Genomic DNA, 9,003 nt, shown 5'->3' on the forward strand with positions numbered 1-9,003 from the left:
CAGTATACACCTAAAATAAACTCCTTCTGTAACCTCAACAGTCTCTCCAGTCTTTGAAATTCCACAAAAGTATGGGCATGTCTCTCTCTCTCTCTCTCTCTCTCTCTCTCTCTCTCTCTCTCTGTGTGTGTGTGTGTGTGTGTGTGTTTCAGAGAACTGAATTCACTGCTTTATTCCAAAAATAGGATGTTGATCACGTGATACTTAAATATGACAAAAAATAGAAAAAGCAATAATGAGTAATATTTGTAAGTGGGAAATAGTGTATACTTTATAAATAATTTTTTATTTATATTTTTTAATCTTCTCCTCTCTCCTCCTTTCACATAGTATTTGGGGCTTATGAATAAATATTTAAAAAGCAAAATATGACAACACCATGAATAGAGAAATGTGTTATACATAAATGTAGAAATAAACATGAAATAACTGAGTATTTTATAGCAGATCCCCCAATAATTAAAACCATGCCTTTTAAAGTAATTGTTATCTTAGTTCTGCATTAAAAATTAAATAGATTTTTTAATAGATTAAAGCACAATTTTATTTATTTTCTCTTATTTTATATTGCACTCAGGAACATGAGCAAAAAATCAAAACCTGTTTTTTTTTTCTCTGAGTGTTTTGTTTCTCTCAAAAGGAAGTTTATTTCTTTAAAATAAAAGAAGTATTCGAGGACAATCATACGCATTATCAGTACTCAGCAATTCAGTTTATGGAAAATTATTTGCCCCCCTCCAAGACACACAATAAATACTAAAATAAATTACCAAAAGTGTACTCAAAGATTACAATGAAAATGACAGTAAATTGGTCAAAACATTCAATGCATTAAGCAAATATGTCAATAGGTACTGAAGAGAATGGTATACTGGGGACATATATATATATCTTAATGTGTTTATGATTCTGCTTTATCTTTCTTGCTTTATCACAATTTGTGATATATTGTTGAGTAATAATAAAGAATTAGAAATCACAGCTTCACTTAATCTACTCCATGGTGATAGTCAAAACACCACCTTGGTATTAATCACCCTGATTTTATGCCAGCCATGAAAAGTTGGTCTCTGCAAGGGTTACCACCTTGTCTTTCAGACTTAATTGTCAATTCTAGTAATAAATAATTTTTATTTCAATTTATTTTCTGCTGAACTACCAACTATTCATATTGATTTTATATCAGTTGATTTATATGCATTATATGCATTTATATTTAAAGCAAATTTTACCTATTTTTCACTTTCTTTCCCCCTTTATCCTAGTATCTGCATTACATCCAGAATAGCTCTTCCACTTACTAAACTGGGGATATGGGAACTGCTCTCAGACGCTGAGCCAATTGGAACAGCTCTTTACACAAGGTAGGACTCTCAAGTGCTAGGTACCATCTCCAGCTTGAATGTCATGGGCTCCAACCATTCCTATTTAGCTTTCATAGATTTATTTGAATGTTTCTCAGTTTTTTGTAAGTCCTTTGATGGATCTCTAGAGACAGTGAATGATTGTTTTCACTGATTTCATTAGCTTAATATGTCTCCCCCAGGAGACATTTCCCCAGGCTCCTCTCATACTGCCATTCTGGGTATCTCACCTCCCTCAGAGGTAAAGTTCCCTTGGAGAGGCATCATACTTATCATCATCTGTTAATTAACTTATCACCAGATGCATAAGATGCACTGAAAACAATAGGTCCTAGAAGTGGAAGCTTAATAAAACAAAGTGGTACACAACAATGGAGTGAATACACTTATGTCAGCTAAAACAATGCTACCTCACCATTGTCAATGGGACAAAAATCAATGACAAATAGTGCCTGCTGAGAAGCAGACACAAAAGAAACACCATTCACCTGTTCACCACATAATGTATTAAAGAGAATGGTATAAAATGGTGAATTTTTATTCTCTTAGTGGATGCTTTGATATAGCTACTAGGGTAGAGGTAGAGGATGAGCCCTGAGAGGCTTGAGAAAATGATGGGGATCAGCAATTTTTATACTTTAACCTGTACTTCAGTATCTAGGGATCCTGTTTAAACTACAATTCTGATTCAGTTGGAATGAATTTCTGGTGGGGCCATAAATCTGCATTTCCAATAAACTTCCAGGTGATTCCAGTAACACTGGTAACTGCACTTCAAGTAGCAAGAGTTTAGAGCAGCGGTCCTCAATCACTTTTGACACTAGAGACCAGTTTCATGAAAGACAATTTTTCCATGGACAGGGTGGCAGGGAGTGTAGGGAGGAGATGGTTCAGGATAAAACTGTTCCACCTCAGATACCAGGCATTCAGTTAGATTCTCAGAAGAATACAACAAGCTAGATCCCTCACATGTGCAGGTCACAACAAAATTCATGCTCCTATGAGAATCTAATGCCACCACTGATCTGACAGGAGGTGGAGCTCAGGTGGTAGTGCTCACTCGCCCACTGTTCACCTCCTAAGGAGTGGCCCAGTTCCTAACAGGACACAGACTGCTATTGGTCTGTGGCCCAGGGAGGGTTGGAGACCCCTGGTTTAGAGTACTAAGGATGGAAACTACTGAATGGGCATTGGGGGAGAGGAGAAAAGGAGGAGACTGAAAGGGAGAGAAGAAAGCACAGATGTGGGCTCTTATGGAGCAAGCAAGGAGTGGAAGTTTTACTCTTTGCAGTGTAGCATCCCTTCCTTGTGTCTTCTCAAGCAGTCAGAATGTTTTGTTATCTGAAACTATATAGTGCTGAGGAAGGGATACTCTTCCCAATAAGTGGTATCGGGAAAAAATGCATATCCACATGCAAAATAATAAGGTGGACCCAAACCTTACATCATATTAAAAATTAACCCAAATTGGATGAAAGACAGAAATATAAGAGCCAAAATTATAAAAATCAGAAAAACAACCTCCCATAGAGGAGTGCTTTATGAAATTGGATTTGTCAATGATATCTTGGATATGACACAAAAAGCACAGGCAACAAAAGATAAAATAGATTTGACTTCATCAAAATTAAAAGCTTTTGAGCATCAAAATATACTATTAAGAGAATGAAAAGGCAACACACAGAATAGAGAAACTATCGGTCAATTATGTATCTGACAAAGGATGAATATACAAGATGTATAAAACACCTCCTAAAAATAAAAACAAAACACAATTCAAAAGTGAGTAAAAGACTTGAATATACATTTAACCAAAGAAAATAAACAGTGTTCACTTTGGCAGAAAACTGAAAATAAAACTCTGATACATGATACAACATTGATGAACCTTGAAAACATCATGCTAAGTGAAATAAGCTAAATACAAAAGGACACATATTGTATGATTCTACTTACGTGAGAGATCTAAAATAACTAAGTCTATAGAGAAAAAAGTGCAATAGTGGTTACTAGGGTCTGGCAGGATGGCATGTAGAATTACTGTTTAATGAGTATGGAGTTTCAGTTTGAGATGATGAAAAAGCTTTCATGTAGTACGGGTTGCAAAACAATGTGAATGTACTTAATGTTGCTGAAGTACAGTCAAAGGGTTAAATAGTAAAATCTTATGTATATTTTACCAGAATTAAACAAATGCTATATGGTATTATTTAAACTTTTTTTCTAGAATATGGTGAAAGGGTTGACATTTGCACCTAGATTTGCTAGAGGTGGAACTAAGTATTTAAACAGATGCAGAACCAGGTGAAGAGATAAACACAAGAAATGAAAATTTGGGAAAAGAATTTGGACTTTGAAGGATCATAAATTTGAGCAAAGTTTACCTAAATTTTCCAGGGACTGGGAAACCCTAACTGACACCTGGGCTATAACAACATAATTATAATTAGTGCTTATCATATACCAGGTATTGCACCTTATGGAAATTTCTTCTTTAATCTCACTATAATGTAATGGCATAGGTATACCTCATTTAATACAGGAGGGAACTTCAATAAATGGAATGCTTAAACCTGTATAGTCAGTAGGTTCTTTTTTAAACATTAGGCTGGCTGAATCTAAAACCAATTCCTATTCTTGCGGAAAAGATTCCACTTTTGTTTACCAAAGACCAGATAAACTTAAAAGGAGGAGAAAAAATGAGTGAAACAGATAGTCTGTTGAAAAGTTAAGAAAAACTATTAAAGGAAAACAGAGGAAAAAGGTAATGTACTGATCATATTGTTCCTATATATCTCCATTTATGTTTCTTTGTACATGAATGAGCTGACATTTCAAATTTTGACAGACTGGAGATGTATCATACAGTAATATTCACTTTACTGATTGATTTTAAAAGGGGAAATCTAGAAGTGAGAGCTACATTGAAATAAAATTCCTAAGAGAATCTTTTTTACCACTAGCCTCAATCCCCTGGCACTGCTGAAATTTAAGTGGAAATTCCAGAGAGAAATAGCTTAGCTGCATTTTTATAGTTGGAAGTGTGAATATAAACTTTTCTAGGTATCCTTTCTACTTAATGCTTTTTATTTTAGGCCTTTCCTTCAGTTAACATTAAGCCATCACTATGCTTGAGAAGTATGATTTCGGGACTATTTTTTCCTCATTGCACATGTGAGTCCTTTAGACCACAAAGGAGAGGAAGAACCCACACTACAGATTCAATCCCTCTCGGGAGCACACTGGGGCAAAGCTCCTGGCTACAACAATTTTGAAGCTGTCTATATTACAAAAATAAACACATGGCAGGGAATACAACAGTGCCAATCATAATTGTCAATAAACACCTATTGTTAAGGTGGACAACTGACAAAATAACACTCGAATTTGGGAAGGGAGTGCCCATGCAGGAAATTCTGAGACTCTGTCCATTTAGCTACAAGAATCTTCATTCAAATGTGTAAGGACAAAAGATCTTTATGAAGAGAGTATGAAAACTTGCCAAGAAGTGCAATCTGGCTTTCTACTAAAATTTAAAGTTATAGAGGAAGCTTAGCTAACCAGCTCTAAGGAGGTGGTGAGGAATGGCGAACAACTCTCAGATACCCGATTCCCATTCTACTTTCATTTCCTTGCTCTGTGTCTTAGTCAACACCAAAGTTATGACTCCACATTTGGCTCCTCAAGTTCCACCAAGCATAAGCTAAGGCTGTATATCCCACCAGTTTCAGCTATTCAGAGTAACCATTTCTGAGGCTTTAGTGTTCTATTTTCAATTTAGTCACCAAGCACAAGACACTCCAAAACAGATAGAGAAATGATACATTACATTGATGATCCAAAAATAACAAAAATTCTACCAGGATGAGAATAAGGTGGTAGGCATGCTCTTGCTTCAGGGTAACCAGAAGTTTCAACTTGTAAATGCAAAGGGACAGAAAGATCAGAACTGCAGTCATGATGTCCTTTATGTGCTTACACCTGGTCATTTCTCCACATAGCTTTAAATGAATATAAGTAAAATATAAATGTGGAGAAAGATTTGTGTCTATAGGGAACCACTGTTAAGGAAATAGATGAATTCATGTCCTTTGTAGGGACATGGATGAATCTAGAAACCATCATTCTCAGCAAACTGACACAAGGACAGAAAATCAAACACCGCATGTTCTGATAGATGGGTATTGAACAATGAGAACACATGGACACAGGGAGGGGAGCACCACACACTGGGGTCTGTTGGGGGCCACTAGGGGAGGGACAGCAGCGGGTAGGGAGGTTGGGAAGGGATAACAAGGGGAGAAATGCCAGATATAGGTGCTGGGGGGATGGAGGCAGCAAACCACATTGCCATGTATGTATCTATGCAACAATCCTGCATGTTTTGCACATGTACCCCAGAACATAAAGTGCTATAATATATATATATATATACACACACACACACACACACACACATATATATATATACACACACATATATATATATATACACACACATATATATATACACAAATGGAAACAATATTTAGAATTGGTTCCACTGTGAACATTCTATTTTTTTCATATTCCTTTCTCTTGAGTACTTAACAGGCATCTCTTTTAAAAAACAAAAATATGTATTTTGAAACTAATCATCCTTACCCTCTAATGTTGCCATTTTCATGAGTTATTTCTTTTCTTTGTGGGTTCCTGAATTATTATAAAAATAGATTACTATAGTGAAACAACAATTAACTTCAAATCAAAACATGAACATGTGAGTAAATATGCCACTACTGACTAAATCTAATTGATTCAACAATATAGTACATTTTAAGATCAGAAATAACATTAAAGATAGAATTTAGTTTTTGAAATGTGGAATTCTTAATTTTTGTAAATCTAATTTTTAAAGCAAAATAAATCAGTCACAATTTGTAATATTCTAAGCCAAGAATTTTGCTAGAATGCAAAAAGAAATCTGAATAATGCAATAAGGAATGTTCTATAATCTGAAATTCTCTTGGACCTTATTATCATAAATAGCAGGCAGGCCTCATTATATCATGGTTTCACTCATATCAGAATCTTCCTAGCATGGAGCTCAAGAATGAAATATAGCAAAGAGAGCAACTCTCCAAAGTACTCTTTTTTCTTATTTCTAAAGAATTTTGCCAACAGTTATTACCTGTTATACTGGAAAAACAGTTGATGGGTATTTATAATCGTTCAATGTCTGTTACATTGCTTTTTCTTGTAGGCAATCTGTTTGTCCCTCCATTCAATTTCTCCCTCTTTTTGAGAAAATGGATCTAACCAGTGCATGTCTGGATATGATCTCAGTGCTGAAATCCACAATGTAGAAAATACTTTCCAGAATCTTGGAGAAGAAACACAACTAAAAGGGCCCAGCTGAGTGGCCCCACACCAGATGGACAGAGCCTCCTCTATAGGGTTGGTGGTCTGGATTCAAAAACAAACTGGAGGACACCTCCCCACTGCTCAGGCTTAGGAATGACAGTGATTATCAGCTATTGTGACAGTGATAAAGTAATGACTTGCACATGTATGTGTATGGAAGCACAAACTTTCCCTCTGAAGTTTTGAGCCTGAGTGTTGAAATAAATTGATAATACACAGATTAACAGGGAAAAGGGGCATGCATGTCTATACACATTCATATGGATATGGGAGCCACACACAAAGTATAATACTCAAAGAAGGGAACAGATGGTTGAAGTTTTTTTGTTTTGTTTTGAGACAAATCTCCCTCTGCTGCCCAGGCTGGAGTGCAGTGGCACAATCTCACTCACTGCAACCTCCGCCTCCTGTGTTCAAGGGATTCTCTTGCCTCAGCTTCCTGAGCAGGTGGAACTGTAGGTGGGAACCACTATGCCTGGCTCATTTTTGTATTTTTAGTAAAGATAGGGTTTTACCATGTTAGCCATGCTGGTCTCAAACTCCTGACCTCAAATGATCCGCCCATCTCGGCCTTCCAAAGTGCTAGGATTACAGGCATGAGTCACCACGGCCAGCCAGGTTGAAGTTTTTATACCATCCTAAGGTTACAGAATAAATAGGGGCTTGTGCTTAGGGTGGCTTCACAAGCTATGGGAGAGTGAAAGGTAGAAAGCATGGCAAGCCAAGGCTGTCTTGGAATGCAGATGATCTCTCAGGTAATCTCAGAGCTGCTCTCGGAAAAAAAAATACATGGACCTGAAAAGTGTCAGACTTTTGTCCCCATTCTCTGAGTTCATCTTTCCTAGATTCAGATAAGGGCAGCCTCAGAGAATGCCTGACTGTTTATTTCACTAATATAAATTTTCTCTACAGATTCAAACTTCCCTTGCAAAACACAGCTTTCATAGCTGTTCCTGTGGTTTGCAGACCCTTGGACTGGCCATATCAAAATATACCAAAGAAGTGTATTTTGGATTGAAATATTCTGGTTTACTTCAAATGAAATTTGTTGGGCTTGTTCTTGAAAACAGTAAATCATTTTCCCCTTCCTAAGTACCCTAGTTTATTGCACACAATTGAACCTTAGTTGCACATTTCAACTGCTAAGCAAACACAGAGTTGGTGCTCTTGCTCAGAGCTGTGAGCTGACAGTGTGACTTTAACTCCTCTTTATTCTCTTAAGACTAATTCAAAGTCTGGACATCATCTTCCACCCCCATCTCTCCCACACCCTCTACCTCAAACTGTAACACTTTCCACTTCCTTGATAGACTTCCCAATCTCTTCCATCTTACCTGAGCCTTTCACATTGTGGGCCCATGTTTCTGGCCTCACTAATTCAATCTTGGGAATGATCTCCTTCTTTACTTCAGGGCTTAGAGAGACTCCTTCCTACCTTCTTCTCGCTAAACAGCTCATGTATCCAATTCTCATGGAGCTCCTATACCATGGGACAGAGTCAGGGATCCTAGCTGATACCCTTTGCTCCCTGAAATCTGGGGACAGGAGTGGCAGTGGTGATATGGTACCCTAGGCTAGGCTTAGGTGAAGGAGGGAGCTTCTGCTCTTTCTATGACATGACAGTTCAGGGCCAACAAATCTATCACTTCTAAGGGATTTTGAGTCAATTCTCCTCAATTAGAAACTTGAATTTTCCTCAGAGTCAACAAAGGTCATTTCATTTTTCAGATTCTGGCTTATTTTGATCCTTGTTTCTGCCAAATTTATATCTGCATCTTGTCACCCCAGGTACCTTTTTTTTAGGTTTTCACTTGATGTTTGCTAATTGTTGAAATCCTTCCCACTCTACTTATCTTACTTTTAGGGTAAATGCAGGCCTACCATCTAATATATGAAACTTTTGGTGCTGGCTGTGTTTAGGAATTCAGAAGTTTTCAGATATTTGAAGGATAATATGGTGTATATACTATAAATTATACATTCAACAGGATTTGTGGCTGCATATTTATTAAGGCTAAATAAGATATATTAAATACCATAAATAGTTTAAAATAAGATTTTCTCTCAAATGAGTTTGATATGAACTTACAACAAAAACGTATACTTGTTTATAAAGCTTTTTGTATTTTAAAATTAAGGTTATGGGTGGTAGACCTGTATTATGTTGTATAAATTCTAGAAATGAGTGATAGTAAAATTTAGTATATTAAGATAATTTGGCTTTGTTTTTCATTGT

The sequence above is a fragment of the Sapajus apella genome, unplaced genomic scaffold, assembly GCF_009761245.1.
Source record: "Sapajus apella isolate SASKATOON/1434 unplaced genomic scaffold, GSC_monkey_1.0 scaffold17, whole genome shotgun sequence".
In the NCBI taxonomy this organism is placed as follows: domain Eukaryota; kingdom Metazoa; phylum Chordata; class Mammalia; order Primates; family Cebidae; genus Sapajus; species Sapajus apella.